Below are 7,127 nucleotides of genomic sequence, written 5' to 3'. Positions count from 1 at the left end.
TAGAGTTAAATGTGAAACTGTCACTATTTTATTTAATAAGTATTTAGTATATGCTTAGTAACACTGTGCTAGGTACTGGGAACTCACAGATGGAAGCTGAGCCCCTTCCCTCAAGAAACTCATGATCGAGGAAACTATTAGTGTCTGGAAAGTTCTCTGATAGGAGATAAGCTTGAAGTGCTAACAGGAGCAAAAACAAGGAGCAGCTTCTAGACACTGAGGTCCTTAGCAGCACCCCAGCCCCACCCTGTGAAATCTCATGTATCCCTTTGCCATTCCCCGCAGCAACTATTCCAAATCTTCCATCTCCATGCCACCAACCTACTGCTATTCTTGGCTCCGCCATGGAGAAGGTTGAGATCAGCTGGTATTCCCACACCCATACTTACCCACTTACCTGTATCTGGACTCACCCACAGGTTTTTTCCTCTAATCTCAGAAAATGATGCACACCTATTTAGTGCTAATCTTTCTAGTATTTGGCTGTTAATCAATTACACCCATCTTAACCACCTCACTTTATCAGCTCTTTCCCTCTCCCCAACTTTGTATTTTGAAAATTTACAAGAGTCGAAAGAATAGAATAGTATAATGATATAGCAGCTATACATACCACTTCAATTGTTTTTAACATTTTGTTTTTTGCATATGTGTGTATTTGCTTTCAGTATATCTATATCTATATATATATATATAGATATATATATATATAGATATATATAGTTTTTGCTGAATTATTGAATGTAAGCTACAAATAGGACATTTCATGCCTAAATACTTCAACATAAATTTCTTTAAAATAAAGACTTCTTCATAACTACAATATCATTATCACACCAAAGAAAAATAACAGTAATTCTCTAATTCTCCAATATCATCTAATATTCAACTCATATTCAAACTTTTCTACTTATCCCTAAATTGTCTTATAACTGTTGTTGATGTTTAACCAGGATTTCATTAAGGTTCATCCATGGTGTTTGGTTATGTCTCGTCTTTTTTTCTAAAACTTCACCTTTTATTCTCTACCCCACTGACTTTATGAAAAAATTAGACCATTGTTTTTACTTCTTAAGAGTAAAGAGTCAGTATTTTAGTTCCCTACCACTAGTGTTGAATGAGTTTCTTTTTCCTCTCTCTATCTTTTCCTCTCTCTATCTTATCCTTATCTCTATCACTATGTACTCAATTTTTAAAAATGTTTTACAGTCAATTACACTTATTCATCTTAATACTCTGTGTAATACTTGCCACTTCCCTGCTAGCTACTCTTGTTCATAGCTGGGCTCTTTAAAAAATAGTCACTGTTAACTTTTACACCATTCACTAATCATCCTGTTGCAATCTGTTCTCTCCTCCACTCTTAGTGGCTACTAGGTCAGTGGTTTTCTAACCCTCAAATCCAACGGATTTGTCATTCTTTATATTATTTTTCTCTCTTTGCACTTCCTCTATGTTCAAAATACCATTCTCATGGGGGTCTTAGTTTCTTCTTTGCTTCAATCAGGGCTGCCTACAGGGCAAATAATTTTTGATGGGCCCTTGTCTATGTAAACAATTTAATTTAAAAATGTATTATAAAATTTATGGGCCCACCTAAGGTAAAGTGGCTTGCACTGAAGATAAATGATGATTTCCACCTAAATTACATTGTGGTTGTAAAACTTAATTCTATGTTATTTCAATTTTTGAAATCTGTTGAGACTTATCTCATGGCCCAATCTATAGTTAGTTCTTATAAATGTTTCAGGCGTGCTTGAAAAGAACATGTATTCCGCAGTTATTGGGCACAGAACTTTATGTGTGTGTTAGACATGTTCACTGTGTTGTTCAGATTATCTGTACTGATTTTCCCCTGTTCTGTCAATTACTGAAAGAGGGATTTGAAAATCTCCCTCTATGATTGTGAATGTGTATGTTTCTTCTTTTAGTTCTGCCATTTTTTTTTTTTTTAGCTGAGCCATCCTGTCACCTGTTGGCAGCTCAGTGGCTGCTCGGCTCAGGCCGGACTCGAACCGCTGTTGCTCAGAGCTCAAACTCTTGAGCAAGCTGTTAACCAACTGAGCCACTCAGCTGGCCCCTTAGTTCTGTCATTTTTTATCTTACTTTGATGCTATATTATTAGGTACAAATTCAGCCTTGTATCTTCCTAATGGACTGCAAGGTCCATCATGAAAGTCCTGTTTTATCACTATAAATGCTTTTTGTCTTAAGTTCTAATTGTTATTGCTGTACTACATTAGCTTTGTTTTGGCTAGTATTTGCAAGAGGTTTTTGTTTTTCATTTCTTTTTCAATCTTTATGTCTTAAATGTGCTTCTTGTAAGCCTCACATAGTTAGGTTTTGTTTTGTCCAATTTGACAATCTTTGTGCTCTAACTGGAACATTTAGTCTATTAACAATTGATGTAATAATTAAAATATATTTGGGTTTATCATTTCATACTTCCTATTTGCCCTGCCTGTTCAATGTTTCTTCCTGATTATTTTTTATTCTTGTTTTTCTTTCTCCTAGGTTTGGAAGTTAAATGCTGTTTCTTTTTGTTTTTCCCCTAGGAATTACAACATGCAAGCTTAGTTTATCAAAATGCATATGGTCCCTGACTTGTTTCAACTTATGATTTTTTTTACTATGATGGGGTGAAAGCAATACACATTCAGTAGAACCTGTAGTTCAAATTTTGAATTTTGATCTTTTGCCAGACTTGTGATAGGCGGTAAGATACTCTTCCGTGATGCTTGGCAGCAGCAGTAAACTACACCTCCTGGTCAGACACGCGATCACCAGGGTAAACAGTGTACTGTGTTGCCAGCATTTCCTGGATATTATATTTAATAATTTTCATGAGATATTTAATACTCTATTATAAAATAGGCTTTGTGTTAGATGATTTTGCCCAACTGCAGGCTAATGTAAGTGTTCTGAGTATGTTTAAAGTAAGCTAGGCTAAGCTCCAATGTTCAGTAGATTAGGTGTATTAAATGCAGTTTCAACTTATATTTTCAACTTACTATGGGTTTATTGGGATATAATCCCATCCTAAATTGAAGAGCATCTGTAGTTACAAAATCAACCAACCATTATGAAAATAGATATTATCCAAGAGCACTAAAACAGAGACCCCAAAATCAGCAGTGACTGGAGAAGCATTTTTCCAGTCTTTAAAGATCTAAACTTAAGGTACATGTGTTTGGTAAAATGGCTATAATTCAGCAGGCCTTAGCCAGATTACTTGTCTCAGGACTTGCAGTTTGGCTGGTACCAGGTGAAGGGATTGATTGAAAGCATTTGAACAAATATTAATTTGAGCAAGCTGAATGGACCTGATTAAGTTAACTGGAGTCATTAAATTGACAATGTGTTATAACTGCTTGATCTTGGGGTATTTCTTTCTTATATAACAAGGAAACTGGTATCGTTCCTCTGATATTAAACCTGTAATTCTGAGTAGCCAATCAGCCCAATTAACTAGATACCATCTGCTATTGGCTGAATGTTTGTGTCACCCCCAAATTCATATGTTGAAAGTTAATCCCCAATGTGATAGTATTTGGAAGTGGGACCTTTTGGAGGTGATTAAGTCATGAGGGCAAAGCCCTCATAAATAGGATTAGTGCCCTTATAAAAGAGATCACAGAGAGCTTCCTCACCCCTTCTAAGATTCAATAAACTTTGTAGAATATTAAGCCACATACAGTTGTTAGTTTTTATGGTTTCATCTCTAAGATCAAAGTCAGAAAGACTAGCCTATTTCTTCAAGCTTATTTTTACCTAGAAAATCTATCCTCTGGGAAGCATGAATAAATTCCAGGTATGAAAATGTAAATAGGATGTCTTATGTTACTAACATGTGGATTCCTGCAAGTAATGGAAATGAGGTATTTCAGTTCTTGAAATATTCAGAGGCGAGCACCTGGCCAAAAGCACAGGCACATGATTGTGGTTTAAATATAGCTCCAGTTTTCATCTTTCAGCTACAGAGGTATTTGGGGTGTATAGATAGCATACATCAGGTATAGTCTGTGGTTAGCAGATGTGGAATAATTGAGTCAACTAATGGCAGTGATCCTCAAGGCTTTTCAAAACACTGATTTCCAATTTGCCAAGGAACTGTGTAGCTGAGGCATTATATTCCCCAAATGAGAAGCACAATTATCTAAACCTTTAGCTATTTGGGGAATAAACTGCATTTACACTTTACTTCCAATGATCTGTAATGATTTGTACTTGAATAAGCATTTGAAAATTCTCTTCAAGTTTGCAATTTCTCCCATTTGAATAATGAAAAAAACCACTGTGCAAGGTTAAATAACTTGTCCAAATTCCCTTAGTGGCAAAACACTAAACAAAATAAAATGAAAACATGTAAGAGTCCAAGTGTCTCCTCCAGCTAGTGGTATTTGCCTCCCAGTCTTTGCTGCTTAGGACTTACTATGTCATATTAGCATTACATGAAATTGCCAATATCTGACAGGTTTTGACCTACAAAAACAACAGTTTCATTTGATTCAAATTAATAATAGGACACTTCAAACCACACTATGTAAATTCAGAAGAGAAATTTCTGCAAACACATCCTTTTATTGAGCGTATTAAAATAGCAAAAGTAAGCCTCATACCAACTGCAGAGAAACTGTCATTAGACAGTAACATAAAATTATAGTAAGTGATTTTGCAAAGCCCAGGACTTTTATAAATGCTAAATGCTAATGTCAAATAAGATTATGCTTAGTTAACTAAAAAAACACCATGCCAGGGAGCCCAAAGTCATAGGTTTATCATCCTGTTGTCATCCTGTTTACTCACTGTGCCCCACGACCCACTGTACTCACTCTTAATCAAGACATTCATCTCTTAAATGCCTGTCCCAAGACAGGGGCAAGGATTGGGGTGGAGGTGAATTTCAAAAAAAGGTGAAAAGCCATGACTCCTTCACCTGTACAGTATATGCTCAATAAATGGTGACTAAATGACTGGATAAATGAATGAATGCTTAACTAGTGATGAGTAAGTAGTCTCATTCTTATTTATGAAAGATAATATCTTAAGCGATAGCTCTAAAAAATATAGAACCATATCATGTGTTTTAGCTAGAAGGGACCTTGAAGATATCTAGTGTCATATCGCTCCTCAGTGTCAGAACTGGGACTAGAATTTATGACTCCTGGTTCTCAGGAGTCATATTCCTTCCAACATATCATCAGATAAAGTATCTTTCTCACCATTAGAAATATTTAGAACATAATTTTCACATTCTGAATATAACCAAGTACTCTTATTTAGTATTGTGATCAGAGGAGGCCTTCAAGATTATTCAGTCTAGCCCCTTATTTTACAGAGCAGAAATGCATGGTGCAGTGTTAAATGACTTGTCCAGGTTAACCAGTTAGAGACTAACAAACTCAGATCTCCAAATGCCCAAATTCAGAGCACATTACACATCATGCTGAAACACATTAGTGTACTTAAAGCTTATTGGCTTTTTACATACTTTGATAGCATATGATCCTCCAAATGGGGCAACAGGAAATGTTTATTTATATACAAGTACATGGGAAAGCAATTTCCATTCACCTTTTTTAAAAATTCTGTTACAAATAAGTCATTGATAAATTCATCCATTGCACACAAAATACATTCTTTTTACTTTGACTCTCAGTATGAATTATTTCTTAATAATAAACACGCTACAATGGACAGTCAGGTGGTTTCGCTATTTGGCAATCTTTTTTCAAGAAGAAAAACCTAAACTTTAAAAGACAATCGGTATATGAAGGAAATTGTATATGAAAAATTCTCCTTCATTGAACCTTAGAAGATTGAATGAGTACTCTTCTCAAGCATGATTTGTAGCTGTCCTTTAAAACAATAAAGAGGACTTTAGAAATTCTCTATAGGATAACTCAATTTCTATAAGACTGAAGTAGTCTTCATGAAATTGATTATCATAACTAAATAATAGGCTCATAGAAAAATTCTTATGGACTTATTGGGAAATTAGCCATTATTCAGGGGTCTCCTAATTGACCAATTGATAAGTTGCATTCTCTAAATAGGAGTTAAAGAAGTTTTGCTTAAATGAACACAAAAGACTTTACTTGCTAGACTAATTGCTTTTAAGAGAGCGATGAAAACATAGGCCCACACAGAAACTTTGTACATAAATGTTCATAGCAGCATTATTTATAACAGCGGAAACAACCCAAATGTCCATCAATGATGAATGGGCAAATAAAATGTGATTTATACATCCAATGGAATATTATTTAGTCATAAAAAGAATGTATTGATTCATGCTACAACATGAAACTGGAAAACATTATGTTAGTGAAAGAAGGCAGACACAGAAGACCACATGTTGTATAATTCTATTTATATGAAATGTTCAGGACAGGCAAATCTGTAGAGACCGAAAGTAAATTAGTGCTTGCCAGATGCTAGGGTAGGAGGGAGGGAGAGTGACTGCTAATGAGCACAGAGTTTCTTTTTGGAATGATGGTTCTGGAGTTAGCTAATGGTAATGGTTGCAATTACCATTACTTTGTGGAAATACTAAAAAAGCACTTGAACTGTACACTTTAAAGGGGGTAAATTGTATGGTTCTAGGTATTTTCACTGTAGGCATCTTTATTTGTCACTGCATAGACCATACAAGGGCCAGCTAAGATTTATATATAATGCAAACAATGGGAGTAACTGAGAGAACTTTGTCAATGAGGTAATGAAACCAAACTGACAACTAGCTTAAATACATTAAGTTGGCCAAAGGCCATTGATTCATCAATGAAGAAATGAAACCAAACAAACAAAATAACAGTCCACCCGTTATTTTATCTTTTTTACAATGGTTGATCGATTCATCAATGGAGAACTGAAACAAAACAAACAAGAAAACCCTGTCAACCAGTTATTTCATCTTTTTTTTTTTACAGCAAAATTGCCTTATGGACAATCAGTTACGCAGCAACAATGTTTGCAACAAAAATGCTTGCGGCTAAGATGTCTACCACAAGATGCTATGGTGAAACTACCGGACACAGAATTGTATGGTGTGTGAATTATATCTCAATTTTAAAAGGAGAGATGCAACTTCATTTAAAATATTTTGTTTAGATTCCAGTTCCCTA

The sequence above is a fragment of the Hipposideros armiger genome, unplaced genomic scaffold, assembly GCF_001890085.2.
Source record: "Hipposideros armiger isolate ML-2016 unplaced genomic scaffold, ASM189008v1 scaffold_79, whole genome shotgun sequence".
Taxonomy (NCBI): domain Eukaryota; kingdom Metazoa; phylum Chordata; class Mammalia; order Chiroptera; family Hipposideridae; genus Hipposideros; species Hipposideros armiger.
The sequence above is the reverse complement of the archived record's forward strand: the minus strand, read 5'-3'. Positions refer to the sequence as shown.